This window comes from Pyrgilauda ruficollis, unplaced genomic scaffold (assembly GCF_017590135.1).
Source record: "Pyrgilauda ruficollis isolate IOZ18807 unplaced genomic scaffold, ASM1759013v1 scaffold28, whole genome shotgun sequence".
NCBI lineage: Eukaryota > Metazoa > Chordata > Aves > Passeriformes > Passeridae > Pyrgilauda > Pyrgilauda ruficollis.
In genome coordinates, this window is record NW_024524155.1 from 8,719,276 (window position 1) to 8,734,154 (window position 14,879).

Genomic DNA, 14,879 nt, shown 5'->3' on the forward strand with positions numbered 1-14,879 from the left:
CATGACTTTTGGGTCCACGTAATGGAAGAGTTGAATGTAATTATTTATTAAAAATCAAGGAAGAGGGGGTTAATAAATGCCAAACATTGTCAAAGTAACTGGAGTCCCTTTCTTTGCTGAGATAATGTTTCGTGCTTAAAGGTAAAAATACTTGTGTGTTTAAATTTAGTTTTGAGCCAGGCATTTTCTTCGAGAAAACACAATGTTTTGATTTAAAAACCCAAAATGGTACATAATTCAAAGTGGAGCATGCTCAGTGGGTTGGAAAGTGACTCACAGAGCTCCTGTGTAAAATCATAACTAGGGAATTGTTGTTCTGGCAGGCCTGTTTCCAGTTGGGTCATCTGCAGGAGGAGGAATCTTGTCTCATCCCCTGTATCAGCTGTGGCATGTGCTCTGCATGTGTGTGTGCTTTTGTATGTGTGTGTGTACATGTATGTGCATGTATCTCTTTTTCTGTGGGTTTGCATCTGTCTACAGGGGCTGCTCCTTGATCCCACACCTTTAATGGTTTTTATCATGAAGGGCACCAACATGACCCCTGTGTTGATCACATCTGCAGGCAATATAAATTTGGAACCAGGTGAAGAAGGAGGATATTTGCTTACTGATACAGTGCATCTCAGACAGCTTGGTAGGATAAGCACAACAGGAAACCTCTGCTTGGCGAATGAGCTGGAAGCCCTGGCCCACTGTGGGAGCCTTGCCTCTGCTTAAATCAGGCTTTCTCTGACATTGCTCCATCAGGAGCAGCATTGGAGGGCTCCTCAGTCTGGCAGGTGAGAGCACAGGAGCAGCAAAAGCAGGGAAGCTCCCTCTCAACAAATTCAGCCTGGAAATAAAGTCCAGGTTTTTCACAGTCAGGGAACCTCTCCTTGCCATGACTTGCCAAGGGTTGTGGTCACTGGGCACACAACATCACCATACAGTGTTTTTCCAAATGCTGTGCCCTTGTTCAGCTGGAGTTGATTTGAGGAAGGCCTCTGGTCTCTAGTGGTAGTTTTCATCTTCTTTTCATCTGAGAACTCCTTACATTCTTGCCACTGAAAATATGGATCCCTTAGAAATGTCATTTATGTAGATTGTAATACAGATGTTACTGATTTTGCTTTATTGAAGTTGACCTGTTTATTCATCTTTTCTATATTTCAGAAGATAGTCTGTATGGGTACAGTAGGTCAGCTGTCACAGGCTAACCCTGGCAGTCCTGCTGAGCTCATCCAAAAACTGGTACTTGTACCAACTTATTCTCCAGAGAAGGATATATCCTCTAGTACAACATTAGTCAGCAGTCTCCTCTGCTTCAGTAGCTGCTATTTTTAAGTCATTGGAAGGAGGGCTGCTTTAAGAAATACCATTTGAGTCATAGGAAAATTGAACAGGGGTCAAGTCTCACTGTCCTGAGTAGGAAGTTGCACTCCCACTTCCTTCCTTCCTCTTTCCAGAAGAGTTTGGTAATCATCTCCTCCAGTCTTTCTGTCACTGAGCTGCCCTGGGGACTGAAACCTGCCCTGGCTCCCTTGGGAACCTGTGAAACGCTCCCTGAAATGGCCTCTCCCAAATCCCACCAGCTGCATCTTCTGGTGAAGCTACAGGGTATCAGTAAGATCTTTTGTGAAATCTTGGATACTCAGCCTCATCCCATCCTTGCTCTGTGTGTCATGGCTCCTGGAGAGATGAGAAATAAAGTGCCCTCAGCTGTGGGAGGCTGGGCTGAGAGCCCAGAGGTGGTGTGGAGCTGTCCACAGCTCTGCTCTGCCATTAGCACCTCTTCCTACTGGGCCACCATGCCTGAGCAATGGCCACTTGACCACCTTTAATTATTATTGGGTTTGCAGCAAGGTGAGTGTTTACTGCGTGATAAATTGATGCATAACACAGGAAACTATGATTTAATTCCATTTTGCAAGTGGAAAAAGTTTAGGCCTCTTCCTGTGATTCCACTGAGGGCTGTGGCAAAAAATGGGCTAATTCTAGGTTACCAAGGAGGAAAAGGCTGAGCATGCACTCATCCTAGCACCTCTGCAGGCGTGCACACCTCACAAACAGCCCTGCGGCAGCACTTCCTCTCCAGAGCACATGGAGCAAAGAAACTCCGTGCTGTCAACACGGGGGGAAGGTACTGCTGGCTTCTGAGCTGCAGGGAGGATGTGACTCCACATGTGTCACTGGAGCCAGGCCAGCAGCTGTGCCAAGGCAGTTTCCAGTGGTGATTACCACTGAGCCAGCAGAGAGGATGGATGCATCCGTCTGGGTGGATGCACGCAGCTTGGATGTTGTGTCTGGCTAAGGAGAGACCCTGAACGAGGAGAAAGGGCTTAGCTGCCATGGTAACAACAAAGCCACTGCTGGACCTGCACTACCCAGTCAAGGTGGGGTGGAAAGATAGGAGGTGGAGCTTTCTGGTTGGTTTGGAGGACACCTGCACACCCACTCTGTAAATGTGTCTTCATTGCCTTGAATGTGGCAGTGCCCCTGACTGAGGTTTTTTGTTGTCAGATCAACTCCTTGTGTGTTACCCTTCGTGCAAGGTTCCCAAAGCTGTCTGCAGTCCTTGACTAAACTGGTGCCTTCCAGAAGTATGTAGATAATAAGGAATGAGTTTCATATGATTATATGTAAATATATGTATATAAAATCATTATGAAATCATTGTCAATTTTTTACACTCATGTGAAATTCATGTTAATTTTTTACACACTGAAATACCAGTAATTCTCTAAACTGATGGAGGAACAAAACTGGATTTTCCTTCTTGTGTTTGCAGGACACATTTCCCCAAGGCTAGCAGGGAGCTTTGATAACACTAGCTGCAGATCTTCATTCTTAGTTACAGGTGGCTTTGTGCCTCCTGTCCTGCTGAGCCCCACACGTGGTGAGCTGGCAGCACAGGTGCTCCAGCCTCTCAGGCACAGCATGGACAACAGACAGCTGTGGGAAATGGAGTGGTTCTGGGCAAATGCTGGCAGCCCCTTGCTGTGCACGTGGCAGCAGAGCATCCTCTGGGCTTCTCATGGCTGCTCCCAAGAGTTTGCCTGCACAGAGGCACTGCTGCCCAAGTGTCATCACAGTGAAGCAGCTCAGCCCACTGCAACAGAGGCAGTGTGGGCTTGTTTAGTTGTGCTGTTTGCTGGATTCATTTTTATTTTTACTGTGACAGCTTTTACATGGAGAAATCAACTCTTCTCCTAGCTAAACCTATTATTCTACTGTATTAGGAAAGAAAAGTACAAACACAGTTATTGTCTGAAAATGTCTGTGTGTGGGGTGAATATATTATTAGGAGAGGGCTCTAAATTCTTATTTTGAAGGAAAGTTAAAATTATTATCAACTGTATCTCTTTTGCATTCTGAAGGATGGGGTGTAACCTAGGCTGTGGGCAAAAAAATCCAGGGGACACTTGCAGTCCTTGTTCTGAAAACTCCTTTTTTTTCCATTTCTATGTGGTCTGATCTACCAAGTGGGACACTGTGTCTCAGAGCAATGGGCACAGAGAACTGCTACTGAGCATCACTGAGTGCCTCTGGCAGCTGGATGTCCCTGCAAGTGGATTACAGTTTGTCATTCTCTGTGTTGTCTAGATGTGATAGGATCTTCTACAACCTGTAAGCAATTAGCAAGCTAGTATATAGAGAAGGTGTAAAAGACAGAATTCTCAGACCAGGTTTCACTGTAGTTTTAATCAGAAATATCCCTTCTCACTGCTGTTGTGCCCAATTTTGTCTAAGCAGGATTAGTTTGTGACCAGAGGGCAGCTCATCTGTGAGCCCAGGTAATCTTTTGAAATTATTTCTGAGGAGACCTCATTATTTTGCCAAATGACACTGAGATGGCCTAACACACCAGTCTTTCAGGGCAGCCTTGGGCAGCCAGGCAGTGCTGTCAGCCAGCAGATGATTTTCCTAACCATGTCTTAAGCAGGGCACGGTGGGCAGCAGGGAGGAAGAAGAAGGACTGAATTTGTGGATGCAGGTGGAAATGGGGCAGGATCAGTGCCAGGATGTGTTGTTGCATTGCTGTAAATCCTTGGCCACCAGGGTGTCCTGGGTTTTTAGACTTTATTAGGATGATGTGACATGACCCAGAAGACTTCACACAGAAAACTGAGAAGCGTTTCTGGTTTCCTCTTGCTGTTTTTCTGAGCCATTCACTATTTTCACCACTATGGAGAAGTTAATCAGAAGCAGACAGCAGAAATGACTGCAATGTGTAATGCAAAACTGCTCACCGCAACCAGCAGGAAGTGTTTCTGCAGAGAAGCCTGGAGCCAATGGTCCAGGCTGGGCATGTGAACCATGACCACAAAGGGCAAGGCATGCTGTTTGTTGCCGTCTTCCTTTGACCCAAAGCCCTGGTGGCACAGAAAAGACCTCCTGCAGTAGCCAGGACTGGGGAAGGAACACTGTGGAGTGAGCTCCCTGACAGGACACTGATGTTTCTGTACCCTGGAATGGCTTGGACACCATCAAGTTGATGAAAGGCACCATGACTGTACTCCAGCAGGAAGGAGGATCAGTGGTGGGGTTGCTCATACTGCAGTATGGCTCAAAGCACTGTATTTGTGGGTGCCTGAACACAGATTGTACAGTGATTTTCTCCTTGTAAAGAAGGACACAATGTTTGTCTGAAAATAATATCCAAATTCAGCCCAGAGTGGATTCCTCCAGAATATAGCTTTTGGCCAGGCTACTCTGAATTGGACAACAGCATCTGGAAAAGCCTCTGTGTCCCTTGACTGGCTAGAGAAAAAACTGTTCTTGATCTTGGCACATATCCCAGCTCTCTTCAAGGCGCAGAATGATTCTCTCCTTTTTGACCTCGTTGCTGTTCGTCTTTACTCCATCCAGAGTTTATTGCAACAAACTGAAAGCAGTTGGCAGCTGAGTTCAATACTTGCAGGAATAAGATGGCTGATTCCTTTTCCATAAAGGTGCAGAAGTGAGGCTTTGTCCAGGCAAGCACATCCCACAAAAGGTACAAAGCAGAGCAGATTTAATCAGCTTCAGCTCACAGAGACTGCCCTTTCTAGGAGGAAAAACATCATTCTGCACTACATAAATCTGCATTTTTTCTGTTGGTTAGGAGACCTGTCTGCCATGGACCCAAGCAGGCTGGTGTAGGAACCTTCAATAGCAACAGGCCACCTCATTTACTCTTTCAGGGAACTCACTTCTGCCAGTTTGAAACACTGGAGTTAGTCATCATTACCCTATTAGCCCACTCCTCCATGACGTAGCATGTGAGTATACATTTTTAACTACCATTGTGGTGCCTCATGGCATTTATCCTGTTGGAAGCAAAGGATTTGTTCCAAAGGGAGCTGCAAGTGTGGGTAGAAATGCCTCCTCCATCCGTGTGTGGTGAAGCCAGCTGCCGTGCTCTGAAGCTGGCCCTTGGCTTGGGCAGAGGGAGGTGAATCCTCCAGTTCATTTGTGGGGCACAGGAAGGGCAGCTCCAGCCCTTTTGCCAACAGACATGAGCAGGGTGCCCATTTTCCAGCATGGCTCTGTCAGGCTGGAGACACATGGGTCAAGAGACTCTGCAGTTGACTCCGTACTGCTGAGATTTGCCCAGTTTCTCACCCACCTCCTGCCTGTGTCCTGAGAAGTGTGAAAACCTGATTTCCTGAACGTTTCCCAGCTGGCTCCCAGCCCAAGGTGGTGAATCACAGTACCACTGTCCTGCAGCCAGTTGCCCTCAGCTGATCACTCCTTGCCAACATACAGTCCATGAAGTGGGATGGCTCCTTCAATCTGCCTCCTGGCATCCTTCAGACTCTGGGCTGCTGTGGGCCCTGCCCTGCTGCTGCCCTGGTCAGGAAACCTGCAGAGGACAGTCCAAGGCCCCTGAGTACTCCAGATTACACAGGCTTTTCACAGCATGCTAGGGAGTGTTGACTCACACAGGTTGCATATCTACACCTAAATAAATTGAAGAACCTTCTTCACATCAAAAAGGTCACCCATTTTATCTGGCATGGCCTCCCCTTCATCCCCAGCCACTACTTGCTCCTGTATCTGTGTATTCACTTAGATACACAGGCTTTCAATTGTGTGGGGCTTTTTAAATGTAAGTTAAATTTGAATTCGAGAAGGAACGAAACGAGCTCCAAGTACCAGAATGTGATAGCTCTGGAATATTATGCAGCATTAATCTCAGCAGTGAGTGGGAGCAAGACACTGAGGGATGCACAGCCTGAGAAAACCAGGGAGGCTCAGTAAGTAGCAGGAGCAGATAAAAGCAGACAGCTTGAAAGATTTTTTTGGAAGAGAAATATCAGTGTAAAGAAGGCAGACAGGAGAGAGACAACCCAGGCCACTTCCAGGGCAGACCTTTCTGTGAGTGCCAGCAGTTCTGTGCTGCTGGATGTGGAATTGTTTTATGAGTTCCTCTAATCTCCAGGCTCTTGGAAAACTATTGTCTGGTGCCTGATCTAACAGGAAGTACAACTGCTCCAAACAGGGAGCACATCCAAGAAGAAAAAGGAAAAGCAAAAAATTAAATTCAGAGGTTAGCTTTTCCTATTTTTAGCTTTTCTGCAAGTTATCTGGAATGCATGCAACTTATTTTGAAAGATTTAGGAAGCAGAGTGTGTTGCCAGTTCTTGCAGTAGAAAAACCCAAATGAGCTGCATCTCTTGTGACAGATGATGAGCTGTAAAAGATACTTCAACAGGCAAGGTTGTTAAGGGATGCTGGTTTTAGATGGCTGCATTAAAGATTTGTCTGGTAAAAGCTCCCTGATGTTAAAGAGAGACACAGGGAGTGGGACAGGGACATGTGGTTCTGCAGATGGGGTCACAGGTTGTGTAGCTCTCAGGAATTACTGATCTGGGCCACAGCTGTATAGGTGTTTTGCATTTCCAAACTCTCCCATAAGAGGGAGGTTGCCGTGTGTGCTTTGCAAAGATCCCCACGGATCTGGTGGGCATTTGGCAGCAGGACTCTGAGGGTTTGCCCATGTTATAGGCAGCCAGGTAAAAGCATTGCCCAGGACCAGCTTCTTTCCTGACCCCAATGAGCACTGCTCTGTTCTGGCCTCACCCACCAAAGAGCTACGGCCTGAGCTCCTCAGACAAAAATCCTGAAGCTTTCACTGAGCTCCCACCTTCATTTGAGGTCTGGCATCCTTGAAGGGGAACAGTGATTTAACCCCAGCTTGTGTCTGTCTTGAATCCCTTTTCTCTGACTTATTGCACAGATAACAGAGAACTCAGTTTTGCTTTTCTGTGAACCGCTGTGGCTTGCTGACTCCCACTGGGTTGCTCACAATGAATACACAAAGCTCTCCCTCACCAAACACAGCTATTCCTGGTGCACACAGGCACCCTCTTCCTCACAGCTCCATTTACTGCCAAGGGCTTGTAAGCTCCCCAGTACATCAGGAACCGGGCTGAGGTGCCTTTCCCTCCTGCAAGCTCTGGGAACATCAGGATCCTGGAGGTGAAGGCACTGCAGGAGATCATAACCAAGAGATTTGTGCTGTGTTCAACCAGGAGGTTATTGTCTGCAATACTCAGGTACTAATTGCTGATGAGACCATATATATGTAACACATTTTGTTTCTAATCACATAAATAAGTATTTTCCTGGCCATGGCACTGGCAGCCAAAATGTGATTAAAATTTAGTGAGCTCCCTCCTCTCCCTGGCAGTGAGCATTCCCACCGAGCCAGTGGAGGCAGCCACCAGCCACAGCCATGGTCTGAACCACAGGCTGAGCAATGAATTCTGCAAAGGAGCATGCAAACCTGTGGGAAGGACTGTTTTCCTTGTAAGGGCTGCAGAGCTCGTTGCTCAGAGGACCCCGCTGCATTATTTCAGCAAGGAAAAGGCAGTGCTGCCCCGCAATGGACAAAAGGGACTGCAATACCCAGAGGTCTCTCCCGGCAAGCTCCCAAATTCGAGAGAGGACAGCCTGAAAAAGAGGCAGCTATGTCTCTGCTGATCCTGCCTGTACTTTCCTGAAAAGCCTTCATTGTGTGCATAAGGGCTACTGCTGATCACTGTGGGGCCAGAAGGAGTTGCTCAGCTCTTCACACAGACCTTGGGTACGGGGTGCTTTTTTTTCTGTTATTCCCATCCTCCAGTGATGCAGAAGAGTGTGGCATCTGCATGTGAGGGCATGCAGAAAGGCTGCTCCCCCCAGCATGCCTGCTAATACCTGTGGGCTTCCTTCCTTCCTTCCTTCCTTCCTTCCTTCCTTCCTTCCTCCCTCCCCGCCTCCCTCCCCGCCTCCCTTCCTTCCCTTACAGACTGAGCTGTGGATGCTCCTGTGCACTCTTGCTGGTCCCTTAGCTGATCTCAGCCAGTCAAGTGGTCCAAGCCCATATCCCTGGTGGATGCTAATTTATTCAGGAGGGCTTGCTCCTTTGGCAGATGTTCTGCATTTCACTACTTTGGATACTCAGCTGTCAGCAGAGAGTGGAATATGCTGTTGAGGGCGTCCTGTAATGACAGCCAACAGAAAGCTGCTTGAAATGCTGGCAGGGATGGTAATGCACCTCAGCACATGCTGTGCCAGTGGGAAGCTCCCTTGCAGGCCAATGGAATCTCACTCCATTTATTAGGCAGGCTGATTGCTCTGATCTCCACTCAGAGACACTTTTCACTACCAAGCTAGATGGAGAGTTTACAGTGTGCCAGGTGTGGCATACTTGCACCCTACAGGGCTAATGAAATTTAAGCTTTTTTTTTCTAGAAGGTGGCTTAATTCACTTCCTGCATGTTCCTTGTCCAGTGATTCCAGGTAATCCTCTATCCACAGGCAGCGAGCACATGGGATATGAGGGTGGATACTGTGCATTAGCTCCCTCAGAGAGTTCTCCGTGGATATACAAATGTGGTCAAAGGTGGTTGTTGGTGTCTTCCATCTTATCCTATAAAGCTTCTAATTAGAGCCATGAAAACTGTAAATACTGAGCATATAAAGGCCTAAGTGCTCTGCTAACAGCAATGGAACAGGACTTTGTGTGTGTGCAAGGAACAGGTGATATAGCTGAAGTACCATATTTGTCATTTTTAAAAATTTCCTCAGGCTTCCTGGCTTGTGTTTCACCATGTGGTGGAGGCTTGTGATGATGGAGTGAACAGTGCTAAGCAACCTGGAGCATGTATGTTGTCAGTACATAAATCTAGATGGTGGTGGCATCTCATGGGTGAAGACTTTCTCAGTCCTGCTCCTCTCAGGAGCTCCGGCCATAGCACCACACCATGTAAGAACTGGAATCATTGTGGTGATATTCTTTCAGGCTGCTCCAGACTTCAGCACATCTGAAACTATCAGAAGACAGTTACTGGAAACATCATAACATGACCTTCACACAGTTGTTCAACACCCCAGTGTTGCTGGGGTTTTCAGCTAAGACCTGGGCAATAGCTGAGCTGTTTATTCTTGCCTGAGACGATATTCATTCATTGGTATTTAATTCCTCAGGTCTAGTTGGTGGATGGGCTTTTCTGTGTCCCACTGGTTTTGTAGGATGCTATTTATTGTGTTTCTTAAGATTCAGCTTCAGATGTCAATCCTGCATTTCAAGGCAGCAGTCAGCCAGCAGCCAAGCCTTTTCAACCAAGAAGGACAAAGATGTGTCTTGTAGAACATTATTCAAGGATAAGTGTATGTGCAGAGTGACACCCAGAGAAGTCTTCCTCAACAGCACGATCAGCTCACATTAAGCAGCATTCCTGGTGCAGTGCCTTGCTGCAGGCACCCTCTTGCCATGCACCCCTTTGCAGCTCTGGTGCCGGGGAAGGTGCCCAATCTCCAGCATTTGCAGCAGTAAAAGCACTGCAAGAGCTCTGTTGCTAAGGGATGGCCTCAGCACAGTTGTGGCTGCAAAAGCTGCATGTCTCTGACACAGTGATTCCTGCAGAGCAGTGACAGGCACAAGTTGTCACCAGCTGTGGCTACCAGTGGGCTGCAGCCCTTCAGCAGCTTGTCTGCCTCTGGCTGTGGAGCAGTGAGCTGGGCGTGGGGAGTGAGGTGGCTCAGCCTGGCGGGTGCCTCCCTTTGGGGGCACAAGGGAGGCCTCATCCATGCATTGATGCTATTTCCACTCTGAGGTGATGGGTGACGGTTACTACTGTTCACATCCAAACAGCAACTATGAAACCTCTCACATCTGCCAGCCTGTGGATTTGTGTCATGCAAGCAGTAGGTGATGGTTACTACTGTTCACATCCAAACATCAACTTATGAAACCTCTCACGTCTGCCAGCCTGTGGATTTGTGTCATGCAAGCAGTGAAACTCAGTGCCACTTCCACTCTCTGCCCGAGGTTTAGGGTTTAGTTAACAAATTTTCGTCTCTCTTGGATGGCAATTTCAAGGCATCAATGGCACCCACCTGAATCCACCAGGAAAACCCAGCAAATGTAGGTTACTATTCATGAGTGCAACCTGCACTTCCAGGGGGTTATCAGGCTTGAAGTACTAAAAATCACCGAGCATCTCCTGGTCAGTAGGGGAGTTTGTGTGTCCTATAAACCAAGCACCACATACAGCTGGAGATGTTCCCATTGGGTCTCTTAGACATTTGGTTCCTGTCCCAAAAACTTCAGCACTATTTTGTTGCAGTCCCTTCAGGCTTGCAAATGTGCCCAGGTCATGCCAGCTAAGCTACAACAGCCCAGAAATTACAGCCTCCACCCAGCTGATAAGATAGTTCAGGTCTTGTCTTGTCTTGTCTCATCTGGCTGGGAGTGTTTGGACTTACAGCTCCCCCAGGACAAAGACAGGCATTCAATCAGCAGGGTAAGGAGGGGAGAAAACATCCCCCTGTTGAAGCTGTCCTGCAAAGAGGAAGATGGGCTCCCAAAAGCTTTGTGGCATATGGAGTAAGGCCCTTGCCAGAGCCTAAGGAGTGAAGCTGGGTAAGCCCAGGGTTCCCGACTTGCAGAATACATAGACTTTTTCCTTTTTCTAAGTCAGTCACAAAGACAAAGCTCAGTCACAAAGACAAAGCTCAGTCAATCTTAGGAAAGCCTGCACTAATAATAACAATGTCTCAGGCTCATCATTTGATATACCAACCATACCAAACACTGGTACCACAGTAAAATTTCTGCAAAATGCTTAAAATCATGAATTTTACCAAATGAGGAAAACTGGAAATTTTGGGTCCCCCCCAGTATAACTCTGATGCTGGCTCAAGCAAAGCTTATTGCAAAACCAGGCTGAACCTGAATACTGCAGCTCTGGCCATAGTGCCATACCATGTAATTTTTCCTGCCTCTCTTCTTGCAAGCTATTTATACCACCCCTGCTTCATGTAGGCTGCAGCTGTCGCTGTGCCTGAGCGTCTCAAGCCGCGGGAGCTGCTCTGAGAGGATGCTTTCTTCCAGGAATCAGGGCACAGAAGCCGCTGGAGCGTATTGTTCAGCCTGTCCCAGTGAAATGGGACATCGAGGGCAGAGCAGGATGGAGGCAGCTCTTGCCAGGGATCCACAGTGGGCTTTGCACAGAAAGGAGTCTGAAGCATCAGAACATCAGAAGAGCATCAATATCAACATACTGGGAAGTAAAACATAGCTAAGGCTGAATTGCTAATATCACAGAATAGCATTCCCAGTGAAAATCCTATTTAGAAATGTCTGTGAAGGCTGGATGCTGACAGAGCTCTCTCAAGCACAGACTGATGGGACAGTCCCTCCTCTGTGCCAGAGCCCTGTGTTCACACTGGCCTAATTTGGGCCTATGGCAAGAGAATGATTCAAAAACTGCAGCCCACTATACACAGCACTGAACGTTTGGTGGTGATGATGGCCAAGAATTACAACTTCAGTCCATTTTGGGGCCAGGAAAGGAAATAGTTGTGCAATAGCATCACTTCCCATTCAATTTCTCTACAGAGAAGGAATCAAGGTCTGATAAGAATCCTAGTTAAGAAACACAGGGTGACGCTGATATGCTCTGAGGTATGTTGGCCATGAGAGTTGTTTTGAGTCTTCTCAGTTGTGACCTATATGATCTGTGCCTCCTTTCCTCTGGCCTTTCTGGCAAGGCTGGGAGCTATGAGTCTAGGCTACTGTTAGACACCAATTTGCAAATTCTCATAGTTCACTTGTAAGCTACAGTGAGCAAAGTCCACATTATTTCTGAACAAGAAACATCCACATAAGCATGTAGTATATTTTATCATACTGATTATTAACATCTTCATTGTAAAGAATGCATTTTAACTTTCATGAGCATCTCTAATATCACCCAGTCTCTATTTTTCAAACTGTAATGTAACAAGAGACATCATTAGCATAATACATCAGGCTACTACTCACAGCAAAGGCATCTCTGCTGGGAACAGAAACCTCCCATGCTCTTTCCTATTGTGTTTCTTAGAACAAGTGTGGTACTCTGTGGCCAGGATGGGAAACCTACTTTCCATGGGGGTGAGACCCAGCTTGGAACTGCCACCCTACTTCAGCCTTTGTTTTGATGAAAACATTGAGGGAAACAATAGTGCAGGTTCTCAACAGGCATAATCCAACCCACCTAACTGCTATCTATTTCTGAAATGGGATCACATTGCTTCCCCACTTCCACTGCCTCCTCTGCAGTGAGGAAACAACCCAAAAAGTAAAGGCCATGAGCATGGTGAGCTGGCCTGGCTTGCCCCGTAGCCCCACACTAACCAGACATAACAGGAGCAGAGCAAGGTCTCCTGTTCAACGGCAGCTGCTTGGTTTGGGTCAGGCATGAGATGAAGTTACACCACAACCTGGCAACCAAGACATGTTTTGATGAACCCTTGCTGCTGCTGAAGCTCAGCCTTGCAGTACATGGTCCTCCACATGAAGCCTCTAACCTAAAACAGACAAAGAAGAACATGCCAGAGTTCTCTGATGAGCACAAGATGGAAGCTGTACAAAGGTTTGTTGGCATCTGCTCGTGGGCCCTCCTGGGGGCTTTTCATAAGCCAGAGGAGCTTGTGCCTACTTCTTCTACTTTTTGGCTGTGTGTGGCTGACTCAGCACACACCATGAAACAACTGCTTCCAAACCAGTGCAATGTGATTTACTGCTGCCCATGGTGCTGCCAGCCCATGCCCCCCTGTGAGGTGAGGCAGGGCCAGGAGCACCTGTCCTAGAAATGGAGCTTCCTGCAGGCTGGACACCAGCATGGGCAACCACTGCAGGACTGGGGCAATGGGATCATCAAGTGGGACTTATTCCTGAAGGACATATCTGGGATGAAGTGATTTTAGCCTAAGAGCGTGTAGGTCCTGTGTCAAGGAAGACACTTGCTGGGTCCTTTGCCCACAGGACCTGCCCTGAAGGTTGCAGGGTTCTCGTTCCAGCTCACAGGAGTTAGTTGTCCTAAAAGATTGCAGTATTAAAAAGAAGAAAGACAAAAATCCCATTTTTGAAGGGACCCTCAAAACATTTTTTTTCAGTCAGAAGACTGCAGTTTTGCTTCCAATAAAGAGCTATTTTTGCAAGACAGTCAAAATGAAAGCAAGTTGGCATGTTTTATGGCCTCTGTTGCCCCCTCCAGTCCTACATTAGTAGTTGGTGCTGTTTGGAAAACAACAATCTTAGGAAAGCCTGCACTAATAATAACAATGTCTCAGGCTCATCATTTGATATACATCTGACATGAACTGGAAATGAAAATTGGGGTCAGAATTTCCTTTTCTTGCACAACCAACTATCTGTCAAAAAAACCAAAGCCTGTTTGTAGAGGAGACGGCTTTACAGGAGCTAAAGTGAACTTGCAGAGGAACTTCCTCCCAAGACTCTGCCATAGGTTTAAGATGCACCTGTGGCATGGCTCTCTGTGAACATGTCCATGCACGTGTGTAGAAAAAGCATCCACTTAAAAATTGGTAAGCAAGTCTATTTTTCTTTTTAGGAGCCAACCCAGGGGCTCATGTGCTGATCAGATGTTTATTTCTCAGCTGTACCCGCCAGAGGGACTGACAGCTTTACTGTCCTCACAGAGGAAAGGGCTCAGCTATAGAAACAAACAGGAAAACACTAACCCTGCCTGCTTTTAAAGCCATGTCACTGTGGTAATAACCAAGAAATTACCTTATTTGTCTATTGATTAATTTTTTCAAGCCAGATAGGGTGCCTTCAGTAATTTTATACTGAGGAGTGTCACATCCTTGGGAAGGCAATTCTAGAGGCAGAGAGGGAGCCAAGAGCCAGTCATGCTGCTCCCAGTGAGGATAGGGGGAACAGGCTATAGAGATTTATACCTGGATGAAGCAGACAAGGGTCATCTCTCCTACAGAGATCCCTGCCTCATGTAAGGACACAAAGGAAAAGAATTCAGTACAGCAATGACACATTTCATCAACCCCTTAATGTCTAAAATAGGTTTTTACCCTTTCTAAGTGAAGACATATTTAGAGAGGCCAAAGTGCTCTCCCTCCTGCCTTCAGGAGCTTTGCTGTGTGCTCCTGCAGTGCTTTAGGGACATGTCCAAAAGAGCACACCTGGCAGCTGCTGCACTCCGGGAATGTCTGAAGCTGTGCCAGGGCAGTGGCTCCTGGTGCTTGTCTGTCCCATGACTGGGCATGGAACAGCAGCCAGACAGAGCAGTTACATCTTCCAAAGGACTTAGAAATCAATAGGTGCAGTTTTTTCTCTTTGAAATAGTAACTGGAGGGACAACACACCTCGGCTAAACAGGTGCTTTAAATTGAGAACTGGAAAGGCCAGGTGACCAAGGTGGTGACAAACCAGCAGATCAGTACTGTGTGTCCCTGCAATGGGGAAGAGCAAAATCTGACCAACACTCACCCCACACACATTCCTCTTTCCAAAAAAAGCATTCTGATTGTCCTTAGGTTTAACTTCACTGTCCCATTTCTTTGAACCCACTTGCTGGCTTTGCAAGTCTCAGAGACTCCCATCAAATTTCACACAATCAGCA